This window comes from Alosa pseudoharengus, unplaced genomic scaffold, assembly GCF_046254945.1.
Source record: "Alosa pseudoharengus isolate Yale_2024_CS ecotype anadromous, Long Island Sound unplaced genomic scaffold, YU_APseudo_1.1 YU_APseudo_1.1_scf_4, whole genome shotgun sequence".
NCBI lineage: Eukaryota > Metazoa > Chordata > Actinopteri > Clupeiformes > Clupeidae > Alosa > Alosa pseudoharengus.
In genome coordinates this window covers 332501-340000 of record NW_027468774.1, presented here as the reverse complement: position 1 = coordinate 340000, position 7500 = coordinate 332501, and the positions used below count along the sequence as shown (strand labels likewise).

The window sequence follows — 7500 nt, the reverse complement described above, 5'->3', positions numbered from 1 at the left end:
TTATTACATACACATGATCAAACAGGCAACACAGATATGTTAATAAAATACATACACACATACACACACACACACACACGTGAACACACACGCACGCACACACACACACGCACGCACACACACACACACACACACGCACGCGGACGCACACATACACACACGCATGCACGCACACATACATACATACACACACACATAGGGTGTACAGTAGGCTGCTCACCAGACACATAAACACACACACACACACACACACACACACACACACACACAGACACACACACGCGTCACGCACACACACACACACACACAAACACACGTCACGCACACACACACGGGACAAGATGCCCCATTGTGTATTGGGCAGGGGTGTAGTGGGTGTTGAACGCGGGGGAACGCCGTCCCCCCACTTCTTACGGCATTGTTTTGAGAATTTTAATAAGCATTTATTAATATAACAAGTCAAGTCAAGTTTATTTATATAGCGCATTTCATACACAGAGGTCATTCAATGTGCTTTACATAAACAAAACCAAACAATAATAACAAATAAAAGCATAGAAGGGCAATATAGTCAAAGAATAGTTAAAAGGTAAAGATCGATCATAATAAAAAGGAAACATAAAACAAGGTAAAATCATTTAAAAATAAAGAATAATTAGTAAGCAAAACAAAGGCAAAAGTAGTAAAAAAAGTAATAAAAGACAAAGTAGAATAATTATCAAGGCAGATTCAGAATTTGTAACTCGGCACAGTTAGCAGAAAGCATCTGAGAACAGTTTGGTCTTAAGTCTAGATTTAAAACTGGCTACAGTTGGGGCCTTTTTGATGTCATCCGAAAGTTGGTTCCACAGCTGAGCCGCATAGCAGCTAAAAGCTGCTTCACCATGTTTAGTTCTAACTGTAGGTTTTACTAGCAGGTTTTTCACCTGGGACCTCAGAGGACGAGAAGGTGTGTACTGCTGAAGCATGTCTGACAAGTATTTAGGTCCTGCTCCATTTACTGATTTATAAACAAGCAATAGTGCTTTAAAGTCAATTCTGTGACTTACTGGAAGCCAGTGCAAGGACTTAAGAATTGGAGTAATGTGGTCAGTTCTTTTAGTTTTTGTTAGAATCCTAGCTGCTGCATTTTGTATCACCTGAAGCTGTTTAATAGTCTTTTTAGGAAGGCCTGTGAACAGTCCATTGCAGTAATCAACCCTGCTGGAGATAAATGCATGAATGAGTTTTTCTAAGTCATATTTTGACATCAGCCCTCTGAGTTTGGCAATATTTTTGAGGTGGTAAAAAGCTGATTTAGTTATCGCTTTCATGTGGCTGTTGAAATTTAGATCACTGTCAATTAATACACCAAGATTTTTAACAGTATCCTTTGCCTTCAACCCTTTTGTGCCAAGGAGAGTGGCAACCCTAAGTCTTTCCTCATTTTTACCAAATGTAATTAGTGGGTTTGATCCAGCAAGACCACAGCATGGCAAAGCCATGCTGTGGGCTTGCGGAGCAAGCCCACTATTGTTCTTCTTAAGTTTACTTTATTTATTTATTATTCCTGTTCACCCACTTTTTGGCCGAACTACTGCTCCTAGACCGTTTGAGCTATCGACGCAGTTCGAACTCCAAAAATTCAGGCCCGAACCGGTGTAACTTGCTTGTTAATTTCGTGTCGCTGGCCCTTGTCGTTTTCGCGGTATTCCCGTTTTTCTGCGTTTTTTGGACCCATTGAAATGAATGGCGGAATGTTCAGAATTCAAATTTCGATTGTGACATCACAGCTCTAATTGCTTAAGCTTGCACCTGGAAGAGTTCTAAGCCACCTGGCAGAGCTCTAATGGGCTGGGCTGGGCTGTCTGTGTATATGAAGGTGTGTGCATGTAACTTTTGACCAGTATGTCCGATTTTCATGAATGAGGTACCGTTGGAATCCTCGAATGAAGCCCAGTTCAATGCCTTGCCAGCACTAAGTGTAAAGGTAATGTAAAAAAAGATGAGACAGCGCGAAGCTGTCTCCTCTTTTTTTTAAAGCCAAACCATGTTCATATAGGTCATTAAAGGTCAAAAAAGATGAGACAGCGCGAAGCTGTCTCCTCTTTTTTTTAAAGCCAAACCATGTTCATATAGGTCATTAAAAAAATAAATAAATAAAGTATTTCCCCAATCCATTCAGCCCAGTTCTATGCCCAGCTAGCTCCATTCAAACACAGTCATGTGTACAGTTGTTTAGATTATTACATTGAGAAACACGCATTCATACAGACACTATGCACATCCACGCATCACTATTCAAGTTAAGTTACTCATTATTGCCCGGCAAGAAGTCCACACTCAATTCAATTGTCCTGCCACGATCTGTGGAGCTTACAGACAACGTTATATTACTATAGGTTCTGTATGCTATTTAAAGCCGACCTAACGATGAGTCCCTTTAAGACGGTGTGTTGCAATGCATTCTGGGTGCTGTGCTGTGATTCGACGGCTCGTCACCTGACCCACCAAACAACAACTCTCTGGGATGTGGCAAATATCGCGTAAAAACCTTGTTGCCGGAACAACAGGGAAAAGGCAACAGGATAGCAGCACGAAAGATACACAGGATACACACGGAATTTTGATGGACGTCCTTATCAGTCTATGGTCTAACTTATAAACGTGTCGGGTCAACGTCAACGATAAGTAAGTTAGGCTAACGTAAACGTTAGCTATTTGCTGTTGTCATATGCTAGTGCTATATGCTTTAGGCTACGTGATGGCCATTTATCACACTAATTTTAGGTACTACTTTTACGAGGTCTGTAGTTCTGTCAAAATGTATCTTATCTGTGAACATACTACATGATTATCTTCCTTAGACTTCGTAGATGTAGTTACTACAATTTGGAAGCGAATTTCGAAGTGTAAATATGGTTTTAGTGTGTAAACAGACCAACCGCGATTTTGCAATGAAGTTAATGGAGCCTTTTATGTAGGGCTTCCAGGCTACTTTCACGAAGTCTGTAGTTCTGTCAAAATGTATCTTATCTGTGAACATACTACATGATTATCTTCCTTAGACTTCGTAGATGTAGTTACTACAATTTGGAAGCGAATTTCAAAGTGTAAATATGGTTTTAGTGTGTAAACAGACCAACCGCGATTTTGCAATGAAGTGAATATGGAGCCTTTTATGTAGGACTACTAGGCTACTTTCACGAAGTCTGTAGTTCTGTCAAAATTGATCTTATCTATGAACAGACTACATGGTTATCTTCTTTAGACTTTGTAGATGTAGTTATTACAGTTTGGAAGCGAAATTCGAAGTGCAAATATGGTTTAAATGTGTAAACAAGACGCCTGATGTTTAATATATGTTAATGAATGGGCACAGTATTATTGTGTACAGTAATGGGCTATCAGTAGTATGTAAACAGTTCATGTGTTATGTGATTTACATAAACTAACAACAGAAATGTTAAAAGCTGGTATTGTGTTTCCTGAATTCTTACATTCAGGCATTCAAATGAAATGTAATTAAATAGCATATCAATCATGCAACAATGCAAAAACAATTAAACTAGTGTAGGCCTAATTATATTTTACATTAGTAAAGCAGTACTCTGATGTGCATGCTTTCACAAACTTTTGTAAACAATCTTAGCACTTTAAACATTGACTGTTTTGAAGTGCATGTAGGCAATATAGTATAAAAATAATAATTGTGATATCATTACAATTTGATAGGGGTTGGGAGGAGGGGGTGGGTTCATGTAGGTGGGCCCTATGACCCCAAAGTATGCCTTGACTGGGCCTCAGGTCAAAGAAGTTTGAGAAATGCTGATGTAGACAACAAAGCAGCAAGGAGGCGTCGTGTGATCATTTAAACAAGTTTTATGACGAGGTCGATGAGGGTGGGAAAAATCGTACACTTCTGTGCAAACTTTGCCCGCACTTCAGTCACATTGTCTTTTAAGAAAATGCAGTCCTTTTTTCGGTTCCAGCAGCCAACAACCTCAGAACTGACCCTTCAGGCCTCTCAGGAGGCGCTGGCCTTTAACCGCAGCCAGAAGAGAGTCAGCAGAAATTTGATTGCCTTTAAAAAATCTGACTTCTTAAAAAATCTTAAACTGGCTGCATTACGTGATTATTTCTGAGATTCTGATACGTTTTTAACCATGACCTATACACAGTTCTGGTTTGAAAATGTATCTCTTAAAATAATCACTTTATGCAGTCAGCTTAAGATGGCTTACTAGCAACTAACTAATTACCCTAGCAACAACCTAGAAACCACCCCTGTAATGTCAACCTAGCGACCACCATAGCAACCAGCATAGCAACCATGTTATTTATGCGTTTTAGCTTATTGGATGTTGCGTTAATGCAGACAACTTTTGATCCGTGTGCCCGATTTTCATAAATGAGGTACCGTTGGAATCCTTGGATGAGGCCGAGTTCCGTGCCACTGATCAAACCCACTCTTGCAGTTCCTCGGAACCGCAATTCTAGTTACTTCAGTTTTTTCTTTGTTCAGCTGAAGAAAATTTTGAGACATCCAGGTGTTGATTTGTTCTATACACTGACACATAGATTCAAGAGGACCATAGTCGTTTGGTGATAGAGCTAAGTAAATTTGTGTGTCATCTGCATAGCTATGATATGAAATCAAACTAGAATTGCGGTTCCGAGGAACTGCAAGAGTGGGTTTGATCAGGGGCATGGAACATGGAACATGGCCTCATCCAAGGATTCCAACGGTACCTCATTTATGAAAATCGGACATACGGGTCAAAAGTTACATGCACACACCTTCATATACACAGACAGCCCAGCCCAGCCCATTAGAGCTCTGCCAGATGGTTCAGAACTCTGCCAGGTGCAAGCTTAAGCAATTAGAGCTGTGATGTCACAATCGAAATTTCAATTCTGAACATTCCGCCATTCATTTCAATGGGCCCAAAAAACGCAGAAAAACGGGAATACCGCGAAAACGACAAGGGCCAGCGACACGAAAGCAACAAGCAAGTTACACCGGTTCGGGCCTGAATTTTTGGAGTTCGAACCGCGTCGATAGCTCAAACGGTCTGGGAACAGTAGTTCGGCCAAAAAGTGGGTGAATAGGAAGATATAACTAGAATTGCGGTTCCGAGGAACTGCAAGAGTGGGTTTGATCTGGGGCACGGAACTTGGCCTCATCCAAGGATTCCAACGGTACCTCATTTATGAAAATCGGGCACACGGATCAAAAGTTATCTGCATCAACACAACATTATTATTATTTTTATACTATATTGCCTACATGCACTTCAAAACAGTCAATGTTTAAAGTGCTAAGATTGTTCAAAAAAGTTTGTGAAAGCATGCACATCAGAGTACTGCTTTACTAATGTAAAATATAATTAGGCCTACACTAGTTTAATTGTTTTTGCATTGTTGCATGATTGATATGCTATTTAATTACATTTCATTTGAATGCCTGAATGTAAGAATTCAGGAAACACAATACCAGCTTTTAACATTTCTGTTGTTTACTAGTTTATGTAAATCACATAACACATGAACTGTTTACATACTACTGATAGCCCATTACTGTACACAATAATACTGTGCCCATTCATTAACATATATTAAACATCAGGCGTCTTGTTTACACATTAAAACCATATTTACACTTCGAATTTCGCTTCCAAACTGTAGTAACTACATCTACGAAGTCTAAAGATAACCATGTAGTCCGTTCATAGATAAGATACATTTTGACAGAACTACAGACTTTGTGAAAGTAGCCTAGTAGCCCTACATAAAAGGCTCCATTCACTTCATTGCAAAATCGCGGTTGGTCTGTTTACACATTAAAACCATATTTACACTTCGAAATTCGCTTCCTAGGGTAACCCTATGAAATAACCCAACTTTTTAATTCATCCAGCTACTCTACTTGCCCCATTAATTATACACAGCCGATTTTCCACCTACAGCAAATAACTGAAACAGAAGTAGCAAATATCATCAGTGGCTTAAAAAATTCAAAGGCCATGGATATCTATGGCCTTGATACTAATTTCTTAAAACGGCACAAAGAGACCCTTATACAGCCTATTACATATCTGATTAATCAGTCCTTAAGTCTATCCATTGTGCCATCTGCATGGAAGATGGCCCTGGTCACACCCGTTTTTAAATCAGGTGAAAGGTCAGATATGGCCAATTATCGGCCAATCAGCATTTTGCCTGTAGTTTCCAAAATAGTTGAAAAATGGGTGGCTAAATTACTGATTCAACATCTCAATAAAAGCAATAACTCACTTCACCCTATGCAATTTGGTTTTAGGGCCCATCACTCAACAGAAACAGCCAATTGTTTATTTTTGGAAAAGGTTAAAGGCTACCTAGATAGGAGTTCTTATGTTGGTGCTGTCTTCCTAGACCTCAAGCGAGCTTTTGATACTGTTAACCATGAAGTTCTCCTATCTAAACTCACTTATTTTAATTTCTCTGTGCAAGCTCTCAACTGGATGAAATCATACCTGTCCAGCAGAAAGCAATGCGTTTGTATTAATGATTCAAAGTCTCCACTCTGTGATTGTCCAGTAGGGGTCCCCCAGGGCTCTATACTTGGCCCAATCCTGTTTACACTTTATATAAATGATCTGCCAGAGGCATGCAAAAATGTATGTCCAGATGTATGCAGATGATGCTGTGATTTTTGCACATGCTAAGAACTACCAAGACATAGCATCCACACTTACAGCTGCAATGGCTCACATTGATGACTGGCTCACCAAGTCATGTCTCTACCTAAACACTAAAAAAACAGTCTGCATGGCGTTCACCAAACAAAATATGAAGGTGTCACATTCCAATGTGTTCCTTAGAGGACAGGAGCTTGATTTAGTTAGTGAATTTAAGTACCTTGGGGTCATATATGATTCCACCTTAACCTTTAAAAGTCATGTAAAAAAGGTGGCAAATAAAGTCAAATTCAATTTGCTAAATTTTAAGCAAGTTAGGCCATTTCTTGACACCAAGGCTGCCAAGTTGTTTTTATATACCATGATATTTTCACATTTTGTGTATTGTTTTATAAACTGGTCATTTACCGGCATAACTACTCTTAAAATCATTGAATCGCTATTTAAGAAAGCCATAAAAACTTTTGATAAAAAGGCATTGTCATTTCACCATTGCGATATCTTAGAGAGACATAAAATTTTAAGCTTTGACAATTTTAGAGACTTTAAGTATGCGTGTTTGGTATACAAAGTGCTGCACAATCTTGCCCCCCCTCCGCTGCATGGCTTTTTCCAAAGACTTGGAAGTGGAGGTAGTACACGGGCCTCTGTAAAAGGGGACTGTATAATACCATTCAGACGCACCGTTTTTGGCCAAAACGTATTGTCAGTAGTAGGAGGTAAACTATGGAATAGCTTGCCCCTCCCAATAAGAGAGTGTCCTACATATAACACCTTTAAAACTCACTTAAAACAGTGGCTCCTAGAAAACCAGAGATGCACTCACTTTTAACTGCCA

At 39.5% G+C, this 7500-nt stretch overlaps 1 protein-coding gene across 1 annotated transcript in view; it reads right to left on the bottom strand.

The window, feature by feature from the left end:
- The window catches only part of LOC143102994 (kelch-like protein 11), a 23094-nt gene that overhangs the window by 1531 nt on the left and 14063 nt on the right, over positions 1-7500 (bottom strand). The gene's annotated exons all lie outside the window — the stretch shown is intronic.